This window comes from Ranitomeya imitator, chromosome 1 (assembly GCF_032444005.1).
Source record: "Ranitomeya imitator isolate aRanImi1 chromosome 1, aRanImi1.pri, whole genome shotgun sequence".
Lineage (NCBI taxonomy): Eukaryota > Metazoa > Chordata > Amphibia > Anura > Dendrobatidae > Ranitomeya > Ranitomeya imitator.
In genome coordinates, this window is record NC_091282.1 from 912,366,494 (window position 1) to 912,392,727 (window position 26,234).

General features: G+C 44.8%; 1 protein-coding gene across 1 annotated transcript in view; it reads right to left on the reverse strand.

The window, feature by feature from the left end:
• Positions 1-4,836: 4,836 nt before the first annotated feature.
• The window catches only part of GC (GC vitamin D binding protein), a 381,762-nt gene continuing 360,364 nt past the window's right edge, over positions 4,837-26,234 (reverse strand). The window contains exon 13 of the mRNA XM_069745727.1: positions 4,837-4,998. The gene's annotated coding sequence lies outside the window, so the exon portion shown is untranslated. The remainder of the gene's footprint in view (positions 4,999-26,234) is intronic.

A 26,234-nucleotide genomic window follows, 5' to 3' on the forward strand; every position in this document is an offset into this window, starting at 1 on the left:
GTTCTTTTTTGTAGCCAAGAAGGATGGTTCGCTAAGACCGTGTATTGATTACCGCCTTCTTAATAAGATCACTGTTAAGTTTCAGTATCCCTTGCCATTGATTTCTGACTTGTTTGCTCGGATTAAGGGGGCTAGTTGGTTTACTAAGATTGATCTTCGTGGTGCGTATAATCTGGTGAGAATCAGGCAGGGAGATGAATGGAAAACGGCATTTAATACGCCCGAGGGTCATTTTGAGTATCTGGTGATGCCGTTCGGACTTGCCAATGCTCCATCTGTTTTTCAGTCTTTTATGCATGACATTTTCCGTGAGTATCTGGATAAATTCTTGATTGTTTACTTGGATGACATTTTGATCTTCTCAGATGATTGGGAGTCTCATGTGAAGCAAGTCAGAATGGTTTTCCAGGTACTGCGTGCTAATTCCTTGTTCGTGAAGGGATCAAAGTGTCTCTTCGGTGTGCAGAAAGTTTCATTTTTGGGGTTCATCTTTTCCCCTTCTACTATCGAGATGGATCCGGTTAAGGTTCAGGCCATCCAGGATTGGACTCAGCCGACATCTCTAAAAAGTTTGCAGAAATTCCTGGGCTTTGCTAATTTTTATCGTCGCTTCATCTGTAATTTTTCTAGCATTGCCAGACCATTGACCGATTTGACCAAGAAGGGTGCTGATTTGGTTAATTGGTCTTCTGCTGCCGTGGAAGCTTTTCAGGAGTTGAAGCGTCGTTTTTGCTGTGCCCCTGTGTTGTGTCAACCTGATGTTTCTCTTCCGTTCCAGGTCGAGGTTGATGCTTCTGAGATTGGTGCAGGGGCGGTTTTGTCACAGAGAGGTTCTGGTTGCTCAGTGTTCAAACCATGTGCTTTCTTTTCCAGGAAATTTTCTGCTGCTGAGCGTAATTATGATGTGGGCAACCGAGAGTTGCTGGCCATGAAGTGGGCATTCGAGGAGTGGCGTCATTGGCTTGAGGGTGCTAAGCATCGCGTGGTGGTTTTGACTGATCATAAGAACCTTACTTATCTTGAGTCTGCCAAGCGCTTGAATCCTAGACAGGCCCGTTGGTCGTTATTTTTTGCTCGTTTTGATTTTGTGATTTCATACCTTCCGGGCTCTAAAAATGTGAAGGCGGATGCTCTGTCTAGGAGTTTTGTGCCCGACTCTCCGGGGTTATCTGAGCCGGCGAGTATCCTCAAGGAAGGAGTCATTGTGTCTGCCATCTCCCCTGATTTGCGGAGAGTGTTGCAGAAATTTCAGGCTAATAAACCTGATCGTTGTCCGGCCGAAAAACTGTTCGTCCCTGATAGGTGGACTAGTAAAGTTATCTCTGAACTTCATTGTTCGGTGCTGGCCGGTCATCCAGGAATCTTTGGTACCAGGGAGTTGGTTGCTAGATCCTTCTGGTGGCCATTTCTGTCACGGGATGTGCGTGCTTTTGTGCAGTCCTGTGGAATTTGTGCTAGGGCTAAGCCCTGCTGTTCACGTGCCAGTGGGTTGCTTTTGCCCTTGCCGGTCCCGAAGAGGCCTTGGACACATATTTCGATGGATTTCATTTCTGACCTTCCCGTTTCTCAAAAGATGTCTGTCATTTGGGTGGTCTGTGATCGCTTTTCTAAAATGGTCCATCTGGTGCCCTTGGTTAAATTGCCTTCCTCCTCTGATTTGGTGCCTTTGTTCTTCCAGCATGTGGTTCGTTTACATGGCATTCCTGAGAATATTGTTTCTGACAGAGGTTCCCAGTTTGTCTCGAGGTTCTGGCGAGCCTTTTGTGGTAGGATGGGCATTGACCTATCTTTTTCCTCGGCCTTCCATCCTCAGACTAATGGCCAGACCGAACGAACCAATCAGACCTTGGAAACATATCTGAGATGTTTTGTTTCCGCTGACCAGGATGATTGGGTGTCATTTTTGCCGTTGGCTGAGTTCGCCCTTAATAATCGGGCCAGCTCGGCTACCTTGGTCTCTCCATTTTTCTGCAATTCTGGGTTCCATCCTCGTTTCTCTTCAGGACAGGTTGAGTCTTCGGACTGTCCTGGTGTGGATTATGTGGTGGACAGGTTGCAGCAGATCTGGACTCAGGTAGTGGACAATTTGACCTTGTCCCAGGAGAAGGCTCAGCTTTTCGCTAATCGCAGACGCCGTGTGGGACCCCGACTTCGTGTTGGGGATCTGGTTTGGTTATCTTCTCGTCATATACCTATGAAGGTTTCCTCTCCTAAATTTAAACCTCGTTTTATTGGTCCGTATAGGATTTCTGAGATTCTCAATCCGGTGTCTTTTCGTCTGACCCTCCCAGACTCCTTTTCCATACATAATGTATTCCATAGGTAGTTGTTGAGGAGATACGTGGCACCTATGGTTCCATCTGTGGAGCCTCCTGCCCCTGTTTTGGTGGAGGGGGAATTGGAGTATATTGTGGAGAAGATTTTGGATTCTCGTGTCTCTAGACGGAAACTCCAGTATCTGGTCAAATGGAAGGGTTATGCTCAGGAAGATAATTCCTGGGTTTTTGCCTCTGATGTCCATGCCCCAGATCTTGTTCGTGCCTTTCATGTGGCTCATCCTGGTCGGCCTGGGGGTTCTGGTGAGGGTTCGGTGACCCCTCCTCAAGGGGGGGGTACTGTTGTGAATTCTGTGGCTGAGTTCACTTCTGTGGTCACAAGTGGTATTGCAGTCTCTGGGCTTCCTCCCTCAGGTGTTTTGGTGAGCTCGTTGGCTGCCTTGCTATTTAGCTCCACCTGAGTCTGTCTTCCTTGCTCCTTGTCAATGTTCCAGTGTTGGATCTGAGCTACTGCATCTTTCCTTGGGCCTGCTGCTCTGCTAGATAAGTGCTTCTAGTTTGTTTTCTGTTTTTTCTGTCCAGCTTGTTATTATCTTTTGCTGGAAGCTCTGAGAAGCAAAGGGGTGCACCGCCGTGCTGTTAGTTCGGCACGGTGGGTCTTTTTGCCCCTTTGCGTGGTTTTCGTTTTAGGGTTTTTTGTAGACTGCATAGTTCTCTTTGCTATCCTCGCTCTGTCTAGAATATCGGGCCTCACTTTGCTGAATCTATTTCATTCCTACGTTTGTCTTTTCATCTTGCTAACAGTCATTATATGTGGGGGCTGCCTATTCCTTTGGGGTATTTCTCTGAGGTAAGTCAGGCTTGTATTTCTATCTTCAGGCTAGTCAGCTCCTCAGGCAGTGCCGAGTTGCATAGGTAGTTGATAGGCGCAATCCACTGCTGCTTCCAGTTGTGTGAGGATAGATCAGGTACTGCAGTCTACAGAGATTCCACGTCTCAGAGCTCGTCCTATTGTTTTGGGTTATTGCCAGATCTCTGTATGTGCGCTGATTACTGCACGCTGTGTTGCCTGATTGCCAGCCATAACAGTTCCCACTACTTCTATGTCTGCATCCTCTGTCACTACATGTGATCTTGTCAGAATAGGATTTAAGGTGATTTGCTTAACCCTACTGTTCTGTTCGGTCTGGGGAGACCTATTTTGAACTTTGGTATTTTTTGGGGTGTTCAAGATGCGGTTCTGAAACTTGTGGTTGATTGACTTAAATGAGGATGGGTCGGTCGGCCACGGGTTTCAGAGCCGCATCTTGAATATTTTAAAGAATATTGAAGTTCAAAGTCGGTCATTTTTGACCAACAGAACAGCAGGGTATTAAGACAGTGAGCACCACACATCACACAAGGATCTCTCCTTTCTGGCTTTGCTGACCACAATGTTTACAAGTCTGTCTGTCTGTCTGTTCCAGGTTTCTGGGTTTCTGGTAATAGAGAGGTGGAGAAGTAGCATTTTTAGATTTTGGTGCATTAAAACATTCACAATGCAGCATACAACCAATTGTAATTTGTTTACGGCTGTACAGCTGCACTTCTTCAACCACACAACACCATATATTCTCTTGATGTTCCTTTATTGCTTATCCGCCACTTTTTCTCTTCTCCGAATCTGTAACATTTTTCTACATCCAAACATCAACACTGCTTTTTCTTCCCTGTCTTTTACTACTTCTTTAGCTGTTTAGGATACCATTCATACAAGGCCATGTAGGTTTGGATTTCTTTTCCCTTAATAATAAAGACCTTCATTTAAAAACTGCATTTTGCGCTTACTTATGTTATCTTTTGTCTAATATTTAAATTTGTTTGGTGATGTGAAACATTTAAGAGTGACAAACGTGTAAAAGAATAGGAAATCATGAAGGGGCAAACACTTTTTGACACAACTGTACAATGTAGAATTAGGCAGATGTACCTTTATCTTTCATCTTACGCACACTGTATTGGGTCAGTAATTGTTTTCATATTTCCTGTTTTCTAATAAAACTTATTTTGCCTATGCTATTAGAGGGCAAGATTTCTACTTTGTGCTTATCTACCTGACATGGATTTACCAACTCTACAGCGTAAATGGCTTCTTTCACTGAAATTATATTTGTATAAAATTCTAATGCTATAATCTAAAATGCAGGTCAGATCTTAATGGAATGATTACATCGCGCAGAAAGTCGGAGATTTTTTTCATCAGCTCTTTTATTCAGGTAGATGTGCTCACTTATGTCTATACTCTGTTGCCTGCAGCTTTGTTCAGGTCCATTTGCTTTGAAGACTATGGAGGCTTTCTCCCTAATTATAAATCCAAGAGGAGTAAGAAAAAGGACTGCTCTGTACTTTTGGACAAAGTGATAAATAGCGATGTCAGATAATACTATTCCCAGGGCAGCCAATGAATGAATGATAGCAATTATTATTGTAAACTAGAGGGGTTTTCTGCTAAGAAAGATGTATTTTTCATCCATCAAAACTTCCTACAGCATAGAACTAATGAAGTCAAATGAACTCAGAAGAAATTGAACACATTTTATTTGGTATTAGTTATATAATAAATTGGGCAGCAACAACATTTCTGAGAGGAGCACTGATGTATTATCCATCATGGCTCTATCACTCCTGCTCCCAAAACTCTTCTTGTGTCTCCAGTCTTTAAAACTGACCGCAAACCACGTTCCTAAAATATAGAAAAAAATGAATTTTTAAGAATTCCTAAGTTTAAATATAACCCAATAGTCTGGCTAATGAAGAAACACACAGTGTTATCTGTTCAGTACCCATACTGTCTGTAATGAGGATAAACAGATAGATTGCAAAAGGAAAAAAAAGTATACAAAAACATATGTAATTTTTACATAGATACATTTTAGAAAGCATACTTTGCAGCATTTTGTTTCACACATGCTTAAAAAATTTAAACAGTACTGTATATATGCATACTGTATATGGACTGCTCAGTTATTACATTTATTTTTACTTGTATACATACATATACACAGTGATCAATCAGCATTAATGAATACACCCCCTTTGAAAAGTAACATTTTAATCGATACCTCACTGAATACAATTTCCCAAATTTTGAGAAAACAGTTTCATTTCACATTTTTTAACCTATGAAAGTAAGGTGAGCAGTACATCTTTAATTGCAAAACCTTCAGTTTTACTCTAATTGGATGATGTAAAAATAAATACACACTCCATCAAAAACTACTATTTCCCATGATCCCCATGATCCATGATCTTTTTCCTTTCTTTAAGAATGCCCTCTTTTAGAGCCTGGTGCTGGAGGTCGAGTGATGATCAAGAGTATCGCAGTACTGCACAGTATTAGGCAGCACAGAGGTAAAGCTAGTTGGGTGCAGTGTGGGCAGGGTCGGACTGGGGTGTCTGGGGCCCACCAGGGGAATGGCCTCTTGGGGCCCACCCTACAGCTATATGCAAATATCTGTCATTATAGCGGAGCATCAGCTGTAGCTGCTACTACTGCGTGCCCCAATAACTGGGATATATAATCACGATAGTTTACATTAATGGGGTTCTTGGTTAAAACAAGTTATCACCCATCCATGGGCTCCACAGGATAGGTGATCGCTTAGGTCTGACCATTAGAAACTGCACCGATCGGAAGAATGGGTGAAGTTTTATCCCTGACAGGACACTTTTATCCCTATTTTAAAATGCAGCGGCAGGTGGGATGTCTGACCGCAGCTCCATTCATTCTCTTTGGGGCTTCCAGAAAAAAACATACCACTCCAGTCTAATGGGGATAAAAAGTTGCACATTTTGCTGAATGGGTCAAAGCAGTCAGACCCCACCAATCAATACGTTATCACTAGTGTTGAGCGATACCGTCCGATACTTGAAAGTATCGGTATCGGATAGTATCGGCCGATACCCGAAAAGTATCGGATATCGCCGATACCGATATCCGATACCAATACAAGTCAATGGGACACCAAGTATCGGAAGGTATCCTCATGGTTCCCAGGGTCTGAAGGAAAGGAAACTCTCCTTCAGGCCCTGGGATCCATATGAAAGTGTAAAATAAAGAATTAAAATAAAAAATATTGTTATATTCACCTCTCCGGCGGCCCCTGGACATCAGCGCGAGGAACCGGCGTCCGGCACGGCTTCTTTGTTCAAAATGAGCGCCTTTAGGACCTGCGGAATGACGTCGCGGCCTCTGATTGGTCGCGTGCCGCCCATGTGACCGCCACGCGACCAATCAGAAGCCGCGACGTCATTCCTCAGGTCCTAAAGGCGCTCATTCTAGGAATTTATCTGAGGAATGACGTCGCGGCTTCTGATTGGTCGCGTGGCGGTCACATGGGCGGCACGCGACCAATCAGAAGCCGCGACGTCATTCCGCAGGTCCTAAAGGCGCTCATTTTGAACAAAGAAGCCGTGCCGGACGCCGGTTCCTCGCGCTGATGTCCAGGGGCCGCCGGAGAGGTGAATATAACAATATTTTTTATTTTAATTCTTTATTTTACACTTCCGATACCGATACCCGATATCACAAAAATATCGGATCTCGGTATCGGAATTCCGATACCGCAAGTATCGGCCGATACTTGCGGTATCGGAATGCTCAACACTAGTTATCACTTATCCTGTGGAGAGGTGATTACTTTTTTCCCACAGGAAACCCCCAGTAAGTGCATCTCTGCCGCTGTGTACAAAGCATTAAAACTCTAATGGAAATAAAGAATCTTCTCCTAATTAATATCAGAGAGAACAAATGACCGCCATACACAACACAATCCACTATATCAAGACCAATATTACCACATACAGGAAGAAATACCACCACACCATGACCAGACCACATAGTGACCGAATAATACTACATACAAGGGACAAATACCCCCACACCATGACCAGATCACATATTACCACCACATAGTGACCGAATAATATGACATATTAGGGCAGCACGGTTCAGAGGTTAGCACTGCAGCCTTGCAGCACTGGGGTCCTGGGTTCAAATCACACCAAGGACAACATCTGTAATGAGTTTGTATGTTCTCCCCGTGTTTGCGTGGGTTTCCTCCAGGTACTCTGGTTTCCTCCCACATTTACAAAGACATACTGCTAGGGAATCTAGATTGTGAGCCCCATCAGGGACAGTGACAATAATGTCTGTAAAGCACTTTGAAATTAATAGCGCTATATAAATGAGTAAAAATAAATTAAAATAAATATTACCAGCATATAGGGACCAAATGATACCACATACAAGGAGAAATACTGCCACGTCATGACCAGACCACAAATTACCAACACATAGTGCCAGAATACTACAATATTGATTATAAATACAAACCAGAATACTAACACCACTGTTATTACCACCAGTGACAATCTACACAGTACCTCTGTATATAGTGTCAATGTACAGGTAATACAGTGATCAAAGGTGACATTATACACAGGAGATCTGTATATAGTGTCAGTGTACATGTAATACTGTGACCACCAGTGACATTATACACAGGAGCTCTGTATATAGTGAATAGTGTACAGATAATACAGTGACCACCAGTGACATTATTCACAGGAGCTCTGTGTATAGTGTCAGTGTACAGGTAATACAGTGACCACCAGTGACATTATACACAGGAGCTCTGTATATATTGTCAGTGTACAGGTAATACAGTGAACACTGGTGACATTATACACAGGAGCTCAGACACTAGTGACAGAGGGAATTAAGTACGGCTGGTGGCTTTTATCTCTCTGCATGCTCCACTAATCCTATTTTTCTATTGTGTGGCTTCTGGCCCTGCCACTGCACAGCCATACCAGCCACACATTTCCTAGCTGACCACTGTTTTATAGCTATATTGTGCTGCTGCTGGGAAGCGTATTGCCTTGAGGGTGCACAAAAATGAAACAGCTCCAAAAATAAGGCAAATTTTTTGAAAGGCTTGTTCATAAGCCATTGTTTCCTCAACTGTTCCCTAAAAAAATTGGATTGTTAAATAAAAATCCCCAGTAGTTGTTTAATCATTTTAAGAATAGCAAACCTGTTGTTTATCCCAAAAAAGAATAGTTTTGTTCAGAAGCCAATTGCTTTTTCACTTTTAACTCTTTAGTGACCAAGCCAATTTTGACCTTAATGACCAAGCCATTTTTACAATTCTGACCACTGTCACTTTATGAAGTTATAGCTCTGGAACACTTCAACATATCCCAGTGATTCTTAAAATGTTTTTTCATGACATATTATATGTCCTGTTAGTGGTAAAATTTCTTCGAAATAACTTGCGGTTATTTATGAAAAAACTTTTAGGTTTTCTACCATTAAATCAGAGAAATAGGTCACACAAAATAGTTAATAAATAACATATCACACAGGTGAAATTTACATCAGCACAATTTTGAAACATATTTTTTTTTGTTAGGATGTAATAAAGGTTAAAAGTTTACCAGCGATTCTCATTTTTCCAGCAAAATTTAAATTGGCTGGAATAAATGGCGGGCGACATGTCGCGTTTGGAGGCACCCTGATGTACTTAAACAGTGGAAACCTCCCAATTCTAACATCAACCCAAACACAACCCTAATCCCATCACCACCCTAACAACAAGACAACCTCAACACAACGCCAACCATTACTCCAACACCACCATATCTCAACACAATCCTAACCCCTACACAACCTCAACACAACCCTAACCCCAACCCTAAACCTAGCTCAACCCTAACCCTAGCTCTAACCCTAACCTTAGCTCTAACCCCAACCCTAACCCTAGTTCTAACCCCAACTCTTGCTCTAACCCCAAACCTAACCCTAGCCCAACCCTAGTGTTATGATCTGGTGGTTAGGACAAATAGTGGACCTGGTAGTTAGAGCACCAGAAAAGACCTGATAGCACATTAATACAGGACAAGCTCTGGGAAGTGGAACCTCTGCTGACCGCAATCCCTAATCCTATCACGCACACTAGAAATAGCCGTGGAGCGCTCCTATCATGACCTAGGCTGTCATGATCCCAATGGCAGGGGATCACAAAAAGACAAGCACACAAAAAACAGAACAAGCTCTAGGGTGATGGAAACTGAGCTGACCGCGATCCTGAACCTAATTCACAACACTAGCAGTAGCCAGGGAACGTGCCTACGATGATTCTAGACGTCTCGCGCCAGCTAAAGGACTAGCTTCCCCTTTTAGAATAAACAAAGACCTCTCTTGCCTCCAGAGAAACACCCCACAGAAATAGCAGCCCCCCACATGTAATGACGGTGAAATGAGAGGAAAGCACATACGTAGTAATGAAAACAGATTCAGCAAAATGAGGCCCGCTAAAACTAGATAGCAGAGGATACAAAAGTGAAATGCGCGGTCAGCGAAAAACCCTACAAAAAACCATCCTGAAATTACCTGAACTCATGTGCCAACTCATGGAACATGAGGAGTAATATCAGCCCACTAGAGCAACCAGCAACAAGGAATCACATAACTGCAAGCTGGACTAAAACAAAAATAAAGCAAAACGTGGAACAGGAAAAATCAAAAACTTAGCTTGTCCTGAAGATTACAGAAGCGGAAAGCAGAGGAAACAAGAAACACTGATTACATTGATCGCCGGCGAGGAAATGACAAGAAAGCCAGGTTAAATAGGAAACTCCCATATCCTGATAGAACAGGTGGACACCAGAGACTGCAGAGAACACAATTCACCCAGTACCATCTGTAACCACCAGAGGGAGCCCAAAAACAGAATCCACAACAGTACCCCCCCTTGAGGAGGGGTCACCGAACCCTCACGAGAACCACCAGGGCGACCAGGATGAGCCCTATGAAATGCACGGACCAAATCAGCAGCATGAACATCAGAGGCAACCACCCAAGAATTATCCTCCTGACCATAACCCTTCCACTTGACCAAATACTGAAGTTTCCGTCTGGAAAGACGAGAATCCAAGATCTTCTCCACAACATACTCCAATTCTCCCTCCACCAGCACCGGAGCAGGAGGCTCAAGCGAAGGAACAACAGGTACCTCATACTTCCGCAACAACGACCGATGGAACACATTATGAATAGCAAACGATGCCAGAAGATCCAAACGAAACGACACAGGGTTAAGAATTTCCAAGATCCTATAGGGACCGATGAACCGAGGTTTGAACTTAGGAGAAGAGACCTTCATAGGAACAAAACGAGAAGACAACCACACCAAGTCCCCAACACGAAGTCGAGGACCCACGCGGCGACGGCGATTAGCAAACTGCTGAGCCCTCTCCTGGGACAACTTCAAATTGTCCACCACATGACTCCAAATCTGATGCAACCTATCCACCACCATGTCCACTCCAGGACAATCAGAAGGCTCCACCTGACCAGAGGAAAAACGAGGATGAAACCCCGAATTACAAAAGAAAGGAGAAACCAAGGTAGCAGAACTAGCCCGATTATTAAGGGCAAATTCGGTAAGCGGCAAAAAGGTAACCCAGTCATCTTGATCAGCAGAAACAAAACACCTTAAATAAGTTTCCAAGGTCTGATTAGTTCGTTCCGTCTGGCCATTCGTCTGAGGATGGAATGCAGAAGAAAAGGACAAATCAATGCCCATCTTAGCACAGAACGTCTGCCAAAATCTAGACACAAACTGGGATCCCCTGTCAGAAACAATGTTCTCCAGAATCCCATGCAAACGAACCACGTTCTGAAAAAACAGAGGGACCAACTCAGAGGAAGAAGGTAACTTAGGCAAGGGTACCAGATGAACCATCTTAGAAAAGCGGTCATACACAACCCAGATGACGGACATTTTTTGAGAGACAGGGAGATCCGAAATAAAGTCCATGGAAATGTGCGTCCAAGGCCTCTTCGGGATAGGCAAAGGTGACAACAATCCACTGGCCCGAGAACAGCAAGGCTTAGCCCGAGCGCAAACTTCACAAGACTGCACAAAAGAACGCACATCCCTCGACAAGGAAGACCACCAAAAAGACCTGGCCACCAAGTCTCTAGTACCAAATATTCCAGGATGACCTGCCAACGCAGAAGAATGGACCTCGGAGATGACTCTACTGGTCCAATTATCCGGAACAAACAGTCTTTCAGGCGGACAACGATCAGGTTTATCCGCCTGAAACTCCTGCAAAGCACGTCGCAAGTCTGGGAAGACAGCCGACAAAATCACCCCATCCCTAAGGATACCAGTGGGCTCAGAATTTCCAGGGGAATCAGGCACAAAACTCCTAGAAAGAGCATCCGCCTTCACATTCTTTGAACCTGGCAGGTATGAAACCACAAAATCGAAACGGGAGAAAAACTGACCAACGAGCCTGTCTAGGATTCAGACGCTTGGCAGACTCAAGATAAATCAGATTCTTGTGATCAGTCAAGACCACCACACGATGTCTAGCACCCTCAAGCCAATGACGCCACTCCTCAAATGCCCACTTCATGGCCAAAAGCTCCCGATTACCAACATCATAATTCCGCTCAGTGGGCGAAAACTTTCTAGAAAAGAACGCACATGGCTTCATCACCGAGCAATCGGAGCTTCTCTGTGACAAAACCACCCCCGCTCCAATCTCAGAAGCATCAACCTCAACCTGAAAAGGAAGCGAAACATCTGGCTGACGCAACACAGGAGCAGAAGAAAGCCGGCGCTTAAGTTCCTGAAAGGCCTCCACAGCCGCAGGAGACCAATCAGCAACATCAGCACCCTTCTTAGTCAGATCCGTCAAAGGCTTAACAACACTAGAAAAATTAGTAATGAAACGACGATAAAAATTAGCAAAGCCCAAGAACTTCTGTAGACTCTTAAGAGATGTAGGCTGCGTCCAGTCACAAATAGCTTGAACCTTGACGGGATCCATCTCAATAGTAGAAGGGGAAAAAATATACCCCAAAAAAGAAATCTTCTGAACTCCAAAGAGACACTTTGAACCCTTTACAAACAAAGAATTGGCCTGCAGGACCTGAAACACCTTCCTGACCTGCTGAACATGGGACTCCCAGTCATCAGAAAAAACCAAAACATCATCCAAATACACAATCATAAATTTATCCAGATATTCACGGAAAATATCGTGCATAAAGGACTGGAAGACAGAAGGAGCATTAGAAAGTCCAAAAGGCATCACCAAATACTCAAAATGGCCCTCAGGTGTATTAAATGCGGTTTTCCACTCATACCCTGCTTAATCCGCACAAGATTATACGCACCCCGAAGATCAATCTTAGTGAACCATTTAGCCCCCTTAATGCGAGCGAACAAATCAGTCAACAATGGCAAAGGATACTGATATTTGACCGTAATCTTATTCAAAAGACGGTAATCTATACAAGGCCTCAAGGAACCATCTTTTTTGGCCACGAAAAAAAAACCTTCTCCCAAAGGAGACGAAGATGGACGGATATGTCCCTTTTCCAAGGACTCCTTAACATAATCCCGCATAGCAGTATGCTCTGGCACTGACAGATTGAACAAACGACCTTTAGGAAATTTACTGCCAGGAATCAAATCTATAGCACAATCGCAATCCCTGTGAGGAGGAAGCGAATTGAGCTTAGGCTCCTCAAAAACATCCCGATAATCAGACAAAAATACAGGAAACTCAGAAGGAGTAGATGAAGCGATAGAAATCGGAGGTGCATCATCATGAACCCCCGACATCCCCAGCTTAACACAGACATCGTTTTCCAGTCCAAGACTGGGTTATGAGTTTGTAACCATGGCAAACCAAGCACTAAGACATCATGTAAATTATACAGTACCAGGAAGCGAATCACCTCCTGATGAACGGGAGTCATACGCATGGTCACGTGTGTCCAGTACTGAGGTTTATTCATAGCCAAAGGTGTAGAGTCAATTCCTTTCAAAGGAATAGGGACTTCCAGAGGCTCCAGACTAAACCCACAGCGGTTGGCAAATGACCAATCCATAAGACTCAGGGCAGCGCCTGAATCCACATAGGCATCGACGGAAATGGCTGATAATGAACAAATCAGAGTCACAGACAGAATGAACTTAGACTGTAAAGTACTAATGGCAACAGACTTATCAACCTTTTTTGTGCGTTTAGAGCATGCTGATATAACATGAGCTGAATCACCACAATAAAAACACAACCCATTTTTCCGCCTATAGTTTTGCCGTTCACTTCTGGACTGAATTCTATCACATTGCATAGTCTCAGGTGCCTGTTCAGAAGACACCGCCAAATGGTGCACAGGTTTGCGCTCCCGTAAACGCCGATCAATCTGAATAGCCATAGTCATAGACTCATTCAGACCTGTAGACGCCGTGAACCCCACCATAACATCTTTAATGGCCTCAGAAAGGCCATCTCTGAATTTTGCAGCCAGAGCGCACTCATTCCACTGAGTAAGCACCGACCATTTCCGAAATTTCTGACAATATATTTCTGCTTCATCTTGCCCCTGAGAGAGAGCCAATAAAGCATTTTCAGCCTGAATCTCTAGGTTAGGTTCCTCATAGAGCAAACCCAATGCCAGAAAAAACGCATCCACATTGAGCAACGCAGGATCCCCTGGTGCCAATGCAAATGCCCAATTCTGAGGGTCACCCCGCAGGAAAGATATTACAATTTTGACTTGCTGAGCAGGGTCTCCAGAGGAGCGAGATTTCAAAGAAAGAAACAACTTGCAATTGTTCCTAAAATTCAGAAAACTAGATCTATCTCCAGAAAAAAACTCTGGGATAGGAATTCTAGGTTCAGACATAGGAGCATGTACAACAAAATCTTGTATATTTTGAACCTTAGCAGCACGATTATTCAGGCTGGAAGCCAAACTCTGGACGTCCATGATAAACAGCTGAGGACAGAGCCATTCAAGGATTAAGAGGAGGTAAGACGCAGCCAGGCTGCAATTAAGGCTAGGCAGCAACCTCTGAGGGAAGGAAAAAAAAAAAAAAAAAACAAACTTCCTCAGACTAATTTTCCTCCTACTTCAGCCAATACGATTACCACTTTTGGGCCGGCGATACTGTCATGATCCCAATGGCAGGGGATCACAAAAGGACAAGCACACAAAAAACAGAACAAGCTCTAGGGTGATGGAAACTGAGCTGACCGCGATCCTGAACCTAATTCACAACACTAGCAGTAGCCGGGGAACGTGCCTGTGATGATTCTAGACGTCTCGCGCCAGCCGAAAGACTAGCTTTCCCTATTAGAAGAAACAAAGACCTCTCTTGCCTCCAGAGAAACACCCCACAGAAATAGCAGCCCCCCACATGTAATGACGGTGAAATGAGAGGAAAGCACATACGTAGTAATGAAAACAGATTCAGCAAAATGAGGCCCGCTAAAACTAGATAGCAGAGGATACAAAAGTGAACTGCTCGGTCAGCGAAAAACCCTACAAAAAACCATCCTGAAATTACCTGAACTCATGTGCCAACTCATGGAACATGAGGAGTAATATCAGCCCACTAGAGCAACCAGCAACAAGGAATCACATAACTGCAAACAAATAAAGCAAAACGTGGAACAGGAAAAATCAAAAACTTAGCTTGTCCTGAAGATTACAGAAGCGGAAAGCAGAGGAAACAAGAAACACTGATTACATTGATCGCCAGCGAGGAAATGACAAGAAAGCCAGGTTAAATAGGAAACTCCCATATCCTGATAGAACAGGTGGACACCAGAGACTGCAGAGAACACAAGTCACTCAGTACCATCTGTAACCACCAGAGGGAGCCCAAAAACAGAATCCACAACACTAGGCGCCTCGTCACAGCCTCAACTAGCTAGCCCTAGAGATAGGAAAAATAAGCCTATCTTGCCTCAGAGAAAATTCCCCAAAGGAAAAGGCAGCCCCCCACATATATTGACTGTGAGTAAGATGAAATCACAAACACAGAGATGAAATAGATTTAGCAAAGAGAGGCCCGACTTACTAAACAGACAGAATATAGGAAAGGTCACTTTGCAGTCAGCAAAAAACCCTACAAAAGCCACACAGAGAGTGCAGGGAAAAATACCTTCCGCACCGACTAACGGAGTGGAGGCGCCCCTCTGCGTCCCAGAGCTTCCAGCAAGCAAGGCAAAATTCACATAAGCATGCTGGACAGAAAAAATAGCAAACAAGAACAAAGCAAAGCGAAACTTAGCTTCTGCAGGAGGAAACAGGTAACCAGGAAGATCCAGGAGCGAACTAGACCAATGCTACAACATTGACAGCTGGCATGGGGCAAAGATCTAAGAGGAGTTAAATAGAGCAGCCCACTAACGAATTAGCCTCGTCACCTGTGGAAGGAAACTCAGAAACACCCACAGGCATCAGAGAAAGTCCATGGACAGAACCAACCGAAGTACCATTCATGACCACAGGAGGGAGCCCGAAAACAGAATTCACAACAGTACCCCCCCTTGAGGAGGGGTCACCGAACCCTCACGAGAGCCCCCAGGCCGACCAGGATGAGCCAAATGAAAGGCACGAACCAGATCGGCCGCATGAACATCAGAGGCAAAAACCCAGGAATTATCCTCCTGACCATAACCCTTCCACTTGACCAAGTACTGGAGTTTCCGTCTCGAAATACGAGAATCCAAAATCTTCTCCACCACATACTCCAACTCCCCCTCAACCAACACCGGAGCAGGAGGGTCAATGGATGGAACCACAGGCGCCACGTATCTCCGCAATACCGACCTATGGAACACATTATGGATGGCAAAAGAATCTGGAAGGGCCAAACGAAATGACACAGGATTGATAACCTCAGAAATTTTATACGGACCAATGAAACGAGGCTTAAACTTAGGAGAGGAAACCTTCATAGGAACATAACAAGACGACAACCAAACTAAATCCCCAACACGAAGTCGGGGAACCACACAGCGCCGGCGGTTAGCGAAACATTGAGCCTTCTCCTGGGACAATGTCAAATTGTCCACCACATGAGTCCAAATCTGCTGCAACCTATTCACCACAGTATCTACACCAGGACAGTCCGAAGACTCAACCTGCCCTGAAGAGAAACGAGGATGGAAACCAGAATTGCAGAAAAATGGCGAAACCAAAGTAGCCGAGCTGGCCCGATTATTAAGGGCAAACTCAGCCAATGGCAAAAAGGACACCCAATCATCCTGATCAGCAGAAACAAAGCATCTCATATGTTTCCAACGTCTGATTAGTTCGTTCGGTTTGGCCATTTGTCTGAGGATGGAAAGCCGAGGAAAAAGACAAATCAATGCCCATCCTAGCACAAAAGGATCGCCAAAACCTCGAAACAAACTGAGAACCTCTGTCCGAAACAATGTTCTCCAGGATGCCATGTAAATGAACCACATGCTGGAAAAACAATGGCACCAAATCAGAGGAGGAAGGCAATTTAGACAAGGGTACCAAATGGACCATCTTAGAAAAGCGATTACAAACCACCCAAATGACCGACATCTTTTGAGAGACGGGGAGATCCGAAATAAAATCCATAGAAATATGCGTCCAGGGACTCTTCGGGACCGGCAAGGGCAAAAGCAACCCACTAGCATGAGAACAGCAGGGCTTAGCCCGAGCACAAGTCCCACAGGACTGCACAAAAGAACGCACATCCCGTGATAAAGAAGGCCACCAAAAGGATCTAGCCACCAAATCTCTGGTACCAAAGATTCCAGGATGCCCAGCCAACACCGAACAATGAAGCTCAGAGATAACTCTGCTAGTCCATTTATCAGGGACAAACAGTTTCTCTGCTGGGCAACGGTCAGGTCTATCAGCCTGAAATTTTTGCAGCACCCGCCGCAAATCAGGGGAGATGGCAGACAAAATTATCCCCTCTTTGAGAATACCTGCCGGCTCAGAAACACCCGGAGAGTCAGGCACAAAACTCCTTGACAGGGCATCAGCCTTCACATTCTTAGAGCGCGGAAGATACGAAACCACAAAATCAAAATGGGAGAAAAATAACGCCCATCGAGCCTGTCTCGGATTCAACCGTTTGGCAGACTCAAGATAAGTCAAATTTTTGTGATCTGTCAAGACCACCACGCGATGCTTGGCTCCTTCAAGCCAATGACGCCACTCCTCGAATGCCCACTTCATGGCCAACAATTCTCGATTACCAACATCATAATTGCGCTCAGCAGGCGAAAACTTTCTAGAAAAGAAAGCACATGGCTTCATTCCCGAGCCATCAGAACTTCTTTGCGACAAAACAGCCCCTGCTCCAATCTCAAAGGCATCAACCTCAACCTGAAACGGGAGCGAAACATCTGGCTGGCACAACACAGGGGCAGAAGAAAAACGATGCTTCAATTCCTGAAAAGCATCCACGGCCGCAGAAGACCAATTGACCACATCAGCACCCTTCTTGGTCAAATCAGTCAACGGTTTAGCAACACTAGAAAAATTAGCGATGAAGCGACGATAAAAATTAGCAAAGCCCAGGATCTTTTGCAGGCTCTTCACAGATGTCGGCTGAGTCCAATCATGAATGGCCTGGACTTTAACAGGGTCCATCTCGACAGTAGAAGGGGAAAAAATGAACCCCAAAAATGAAACCTTCTGAACTCCAAAGAGACACTTTGACCCCTTCACAAATAAGGAATTAGCACGAAGGACCTGGAACACCATTCTGACCTGCTTCACATGAGACTCCCAATCATCCGAAAAGACCAAAATATCATCCAAATACACAATCAGGAATTTATCCAGGTACTCTCGGAAGATGTCATGCATAAAGGACTGAAATACTGATGGAGCATTGGAAAGCCCGAATGGCATCACCAGGTACTCAAAATGGCCCTCGGGCGTATTAAATGCTGTTTTCCATTCATCGCCCCGTTTAATACGCACAAGATTATACGCCCCTCAAAGGTCTATCTTGGTAAACCAACTAGCCCCTTTAATACGAGCAAACAAGTCGGACAGCAACGGCAAAGGATACTGAAATTTGACAGTAATTTTATTAAGAAGGCGGTAATCAATACAAGGTCTTAAAAAACCATCCTTCTTGGCCACAAAAAAGAACCCTTCTCCCAACGGTGATGACGATGGGCGAATATGGCCTTTCTCCAAGGATTCCTTTATATAACTCCGCATAGCGGCGTGTTCTGGCACAGATAAATTGAACAATCGGCCCTTAGGAAACTTACTACCAGGAATCAAATTAATTGCACAATCGCAATCCCTATGAGGAGGTAGGGCACTGGCTTTGGGCTCATCAAATACATCCTGATAATCCGACAAAAACTCCGGAACTTCAGAAGGAGTAGAAGACGAAATTGACAAAAATGGAACATCACCATGTACCCCCTGGCAACCCCAGCTGGACACAGACATAGATTTCCAGTCCAATACTGGATTATGGACCTGTAGCCATGGTAACCCTAAAACGACCACATCATGCAGATTATGTAACACCAAAAAATGGATATCCTCCTGATGTGCAGGAGCCATGCACATGGTCAATTGGGTCCAGTACTGAGGCTTATTCTTGGCCAAAGGTGTAGCATCAATTCCTCTCAATGGAATAGGATGCTGTAAGGGCTCAAAGAAAAAACCACAGCGCCTAGCATACTCCAAATCCATCAAATTCAGGGCAGCGCCTGAATCCACAAATGCCATAACAGAGTAAGAAGACAAAGAACAAATCAGAGTAACTGACAATAGAAATTTTGACTGTACCGTACCAATGGTGGCAGACCTAGCGAACCGCTTAGTGCGCTTAGGACAATTGGAGATAGCATGAGTAGAATCACCACAGTAAAAACACAGCCCATTCCGACGTCTGTGTTCCTGCCGCTCAGCTCTGGTCAAAGTCCTATCACACTGCATAGGCTCAGGCCCATGCTCAGATAGTACCGCCAAATGGTGCACAGTTTTACGCTCACACAAGCGCCGATCGATCTGAATAGCCAAAGACATAGACTCATTCAGACCAGCAGGCATGGGAAATCCCACCATGACATCTTTAAGGGCTTCAGAGAGACCCTTTCTGAAGATTGCTGCCAGGGCACATTCATTCCACTGAGTGAGCACAGACCACTTTCTAAACTTCTAACAATATATCTCTGCTTCATCCTGACCCTAACACAGAGCCAGCAAGATTTTCTCTGCCTGATCCACTGAATTAGGTTCGTCATAAAGCAATCCGAGCGCCGGGAAAAACGCATCCACATCACGCAATGCGGATCTCCTGGCGCAAGGGAAAATGCCCAGTCTTGAGGGTCACCACGTAACAAAGAAATAATGATCCTTACTTGTTGAGCAGGATCACCTGAGGAGCGAGGTTTCAAAGCTAGAAACAATTTAGAATTATTTTTGAAATTCAAGAACTTAGATCTATCACCAAAAAATAAATCAGGAATTGGAATCCTAGGCTCTGACATCGGATTCTGAACCACAAATTCTTGAATCTTTTGTACCCTTGTAGTGAGATTATCCATCCAAGAGGACAGACCTTGAATGTCCATGTCTACAGCTGTGTTCTGAACCACCCAGAGGTAAAGGGGAAAAGTGAGACAGAACATGCTGCAAAGAAAAAAAAATGGTCTCAGAGCTTCACTTATCCCTCTATTGAGATGCATCAATACTTTTGGCCAGCTGTACTGTTATGATCTGGTGGTTAGGACAAATAGTGGACCTGGTAGTTAGAGCACCAGAAAAGACCTGATAGCACATTAATACAGGACAAACTCTTTGAAGTGGAACCTCTGCTGACCGCAATCCCTAATCCTATCACGCACACTAGAAATAGCCGTGGAGCGCTCCTATCATGACCTAGGCGCCTCGTCACAGCCTCAACTAGCTAGCCCTAGAGATAGGAAAAATAAGCCTATCTTGCCTCAGAGAAAATTCCCCAAAGGAAAAGGCAGCCCCCACATATATTGACTGTGAGTAAGATGAAATCACAAACACAGAGATGAAATAGATTTAGCAAAGAGAGGCCCGACTTACTAAACAGACAGAAGATAGGAAAGGTCACTTTGCAGTCAGCAAAAAACCCTACAAAAGCCACACAGAGAGTGCAGGGAAAAATACCTTCCGTACCGACTAACGGAGCGGATGCGCCCCTCTGCGTCCCAGAGCTTCCAGCAAGCAAGGCAAAATTCACATAAGCATGCTGGACAGAAAAAATAGCAAACAAGAAATAAGCAAAGCGAAACTTAGCTTCTGCTGGAGGAAACAGGTAACCAGGAAGATCCAGGAGCGAACTAGACCAATGCTACAACATTGACAGCTGGCATGGGGCAAAGATCTAAGAGGAGTTAAATAGAGCAGCCCACTAATGAATTAGCCTCGTCACCTGTGGAAGGAAATTCAGAAACACCCACAGGCATCAGAGAAAGTCCATGGACAGAACCAACCGAAGCACCATTCATGACCACAGGAGGGAGCCCGAAAACAGAATTCACAACAGTACCCCCCCCTTGAGGAGGGGTCACCGAACCCTCACGAGAGCCCCCAGGCCGACCAGGATGAGCCAAATGAAAGGCACGAACCAGATCGGCCGCATGAACATCAGAGGCAAAAACCCAGGAATTATCCTCCTGACCATAACCCTTCCACTTGACCAAGTACTGGAGTTTCCGTCTCGAAATACGAGAATCCAAAATATTCTCCACCACATACTCCAACTCCCTCTCAACCAACACCGGAGCAGGAGGGTCAACGGATGGAACCACAGGCGCCACGTATCCCCGCAATAACGACCTATGGAACACATTATGGATGGCAAAAGAATCTGGAAGGGCCAAACGAAATGACACAGGATTGATAACCCCAGAAATTTTATACGGACCAATGAAACGAGGCTTAAACTTAGGAGAGGAAACCTTCATAGGAACATAACGAGACGACAACCAAACTAAATCCCCAACACGAAGTCGGGGACCCACACAGCGCCGGCGGTTAGCGAAACGTTGAGCCTTCTCCTGGGACAATGTCAAATTGTCCACCACATGAGTCCAAATCTGCTGCAACCTATTCACCACAGTATCTACACCAGGACAGTCCGAAGACTCAACCTGCCCTGAAGAGAAACGAGGATGGAAACCAGAATTGCAGAAAAACGGTGAAACCAAAGTAGCCGAGCTGGCCCGATTATTAAGGGCAAACTCAGCCAACGGCAAAAAGGACACCCAATCATCCTGATCAGCAGAAACAAAGCATCTCAGATATGTTTCCAACGTCTGATTAGTTCATTCGGTTTGGCCATTTGTCTGAGGATGGAAAGCCGAGGAAAAAGACAAATCAATGCCCATCCTAGCACAAAAGGATCGCCAAAACCTCGAAACAAACTGAGAACCTCTGTCCGAAACGATGTTCTCCGGGATGCCATGTAAATGAACCACATGCTGGAAAAACAATGGCACCAAATCAGAGGAGGAAGGCAATTTAGACAAGGGTACCAAATGGACCATCTTAGAAAAGCGATCACAAACCACCCAAATAACCGACATCTTTTGAGAGACGGGGAGATCCGAAATAAAATCCATAGAAATATGCGTCCAAGGCCTCTTCGGGACCGGCAAGGGCAAAAGCAACCCACTAGCACGAGAACAGCAGGGCTTAGCCCGAGCACAAGTCCCACAGGACTGCACAAAAGAACGCACATCCCGTGATAAAGAAGGCCACCAAAAGGATCTAGCCACCAAATCTCTGGTACCAAAGATTCCAGGATGCCCAGCCAACACCGAACAATGAAGCTCAGAGATAACTCTGCTAGTCCATTTATCAGGGACAAACAGTTTCTCTGCTGGGCAACGGTCAGGTCTATCAGCCTGAAATTTTTGCAGCACCCGCCGCAAATCAGGGGAGATGGCAGACAAAATTATCCCCTCTTTGAGAATACCTGCCGGCTCAGAAACACCCGGAGAGTCAGGCACAAAACTCCTTGACAGGGCATCAGCCTTCACATTCTTAGAGCCCGGAAGGTACGAAACCACAAAATCAAAACGGGAGAAAAATAACGCCCATCGAGCCTGTATCGGATTCAACCGTTTGGCAGACTCAAGATAAGTCAAATTTTTGTGATCTGTCAAGACCACCACGCGATGCTTGGCTCCTTCAAGCCATTGACGCCACTCCTCGAATGCCCACTTCATGGCCAACAATTCTCAATTACCAACATCATAATTGCGCTCAGCAGGCGAAAACTTTCTAGAAAAGAAAGCACATGGCTTCATTCGAGAGCCATCAGAACTTCTTTGCGACAAAACAGCCCCTGCTCCAATCTCAGAGGCATCAACCTCAACCTTAAACGGGAGCGAAACATCTGGCTGGCACAACACAGGTGCAGAAGAAAAACGATGCTTCAATTCCTGAAAAGCATCCACGGCCGCAGAAGACCAATTGACCACATCAGCACCCTTCTTGGTCAAATCAGTCAACGGTTTAGCAACACTAGAAAAATTAGCGATGAAGCGAAGATAAAAATTAGCAAAGCCCAGGAACTTTTGCAGGCTCTTCACAGATGTCGGCTGAGTCCAATCATGAATGGCCTGGACTTTAACAGGGTCCATCTCGACAGTAGAAGGGGAAAAAATGAACCCCAAAAATGAAACCTTCTGAACTCCAAAGAGACACTTTGACCCCTTCACAAACAAGGAATTAGCACGAAGGACCTGGAACACCATTCTGACCTGCTTCACATGAGACTTCCAATCATCCGAAAAGACCAAAATATCATCCAAATACACAATCAGGAATTTATCCAGGTACTCTCGGAAGATGTCATGCATAAAGGACTGAAATTTTGATGGAGCATTGGAAACCCCGAATGGCATCACCAGGTACTCAAAATGGCCCTCGGGCGTATAAAATGCTGTTTTCCATTCATCGCCCCGTTTAATACGCACAAGATTATACGCCCCTCGAAGGTCTATCTTGGTAAACCAACTAGCCCCTTTAATACGAGCAAACAAGTCGGACAGCAACGGCAAAGGATACTGAAATTTGACAGTAATTTTATTAAGAAGGCGGTAATCAATACAAGGTCTCAAAGAACCATCCTTCTTGGCCACAAAAAAGAACCCTGCTCCCAACGGTGATGACGATGGGCGAATATGGCCTTTCTCCAAGGATTCCTTTATATAACTCCGCATAGCGGCGTGTTCTGGCACAGATGAATTTAACAATCGGCCCTTAGGAAACTTACTACCAGGAATCAAATTAATTGCACAATCGCAATCCCTATGAGGAGGTAGGGCACTGGCTTTGGGCTCATCAAATACATCCTGATAATCCGACAAAAACTCCGGAACTTCAGAAGGAGTAGAAGACGAAATTGACAAAATTGGAACATCACCATGTACCCCCTGGCAACCCCAGCTGGACACAGACATAGATTTCCAGTCCAATACTGGATTATGGACCTGTAGCCATGGTAACCCTAAAACGACCACATCATGCAGATTATGTAACACCAAAAAACGGATATCCTCCTGATGTGCAGGAGCCATGCACATGGTCAATTGGGTCCAGTACTGAGGCTTATTCTTTGCCAAAGGCGTAGCATCAATTCCTCTCAATGGAATAGGATGCTGCAAGGGCTCCAAGAAAAAACCACAGCGCCTAGCATACTCCAAGTCCATCAAATTCAGGGCAGCGCCTGAATCCACAAATGCCATAACAGAGTAGGAAGACAAAGAACAAATCAGAGTAACGGACAATAGAAATTTTGACTGTACCGTACCAATGGTGGCAGACCTAGCGAACCGCTTAGTGCGCTTAGGACAATTGGAGATAGCATGAGTGGAATCACCACAGTAAAAACACAGCCCATTCCGACGTCTGTGTTCCTGCCGTTCAGCTCTGGTCAAAGTCCTATCACACTGCATAGGCTCAGGCCCATGCTCAGATAGTACCGCCAAATGGTGCACAGTTTTACGCTCACACAAGCGCCGATCGATCTGAATAGCCAAAGACATAGACTCATTCAGACCAGCAGGCATGGGAAATCCCACCATGACATCTTTAAGGGCTTCAGAGAGACCCTTTCTGAAGATTGCTGCCAGGGCACATTCATTCCACTGAGTGAGCACAGACCACTTTCTAAACTTCTGACAATATATCTCTGCTTCATCCTGACCGTGACACAGAGCCAGCAAGATTTTCTCTGCCTGATCCACTGAATTAGGTTCGTCATAAAGCAATCCGAGCGCCAGGAAAAACGCATCCACATCACGCAATGCCGGATCTCCTGGCGCAAGGGAAAATGCCCAGTCTTGAGGGTCACCACATAACAAAGAAATAATGATCCTTACTTGTTGAGCAGGATCACCTGAGGAGCGAGGTTTCAAAGCTAGAAACAATTTACAATTATTTTTGAAATTCAAGAACTTAGATCTATCACCAAAAAATAAATCAGGAATTGGAATCCTAGGCTCTGACATTGGATTCTGAACCACAAAATCTTGAATGTTTTGTACCCTTGTAGTGAGATTATCCATCCAAGAGGACAGACCTTGAATGTCCATATCTACACCTGTGTTCTGAACCACCCAGAGGTAAAGGGGAAAAGTGAGACAGAACACGCTGCAAAGAAAAAAAAATGGTCTCAGAGCTTCACTTGTCCCTCTATTGAGATGCATCAATACTTTTGGCCAGCTGTACTGTTATGATCTGGTGGTTAGGACAAATAGTGGACCTGGTAGTTAGAGCACCAGAAAAGACCTGATAGCACATTAATACAGGACAAGCTCTGGGAAGTGGAACCTCTGCTGACCGCAATCCCTAATCCTATCACGCACACTAGAAATAGCCGTGGAGCGCTCTTATCATGACCTAGGCGCCTCGTCACAGCCTCAACTAGCTAGCCCTAGAGATAGGAAAAATAAGCCTATCTTGCCTCAGAGAAAATTCCCCAAAGGAAAAGGCAGCCCCCCACATATATTGACTGTGAGTAAGATGAAATCACAAACACAGAGATGAAATAGATTTAGCAAAGAGAGGCCCGACTTACTAAACAGACAGAAGATAGGAAAGGTCACTTTGCAGTCAGCAAAAAACCCTACAAAAGTCACACAGAGAGTGCAGGAAAAATACCTTCCGCACCGACTAACGGAGCGGAGGCGCCCCTCTGCATCCCAGAGCTTCCAGCAAGCAAGGCAAAATTCACATAAGCATGCTGGACAGAAAAAATAGCAAACAAGAAAAAAGCAAAGCGAAACTTAGCTTCTGCCGGAGGAAACAGGTAACCAGGAAGATCCAGGAGCTAACTAGACCAATGCTACAACATTGACAGCTGGCATGGGGCAAAGATCTAAGAGGAGTTAAATAGAGCAGCCCACTAACGAATTAGCCTCGTCACCTGTGGAAGGAAACTCAGAAACACCCACAGGCATCAGAGAAAGTCCATGGACAGAACCAACCGAAGTACCATTCATGACCACAGGAGGGAGCCCGAAAACAGAATTCACAACACCCTAGCCCCTATCTTAAACCATGTGCTTTCTGTCTGCTCTCTTGCTGGCCGGCATTCTCTTCCAGGTTATTAACTTACTAAATGATATCTTTGTATATAATGATCTCACAATTTTGGTACGCAGCATGTTACTTTCCCTGAAGAAGCTGCATCTAGTGTGGCGATATCCTCCCCTCTCCCCCACTCTCTTCCCTCTTTGTTACCATGGCTCCATCCAGGACATTTGGATTCCCACATCTTTTGGTCTGAGTATTTTGATTTCCATCCCTTTTTCTTTTTCATGTATTATTAGAAAAGGACCGTTAACTCTCCTTTTCCATTCTTGATATGGTACTGTGAGCAAGCATGGTTTGTTATACGCTTTTTTGACCATGCTATCGATATTTCTAGCAAAATATTGCAATCCTTTTTCTTTGTGAGCTGCATTATATCTTTTTGCTATCTTTTTGTTTGTGGGTTGTCAGTGCCTCTATATTAAGGCATGACCAGTACATGCATTCATGTTGTTTTTAAATGTTTTTAACACTGTTGTTGCTGTGTCCTATTC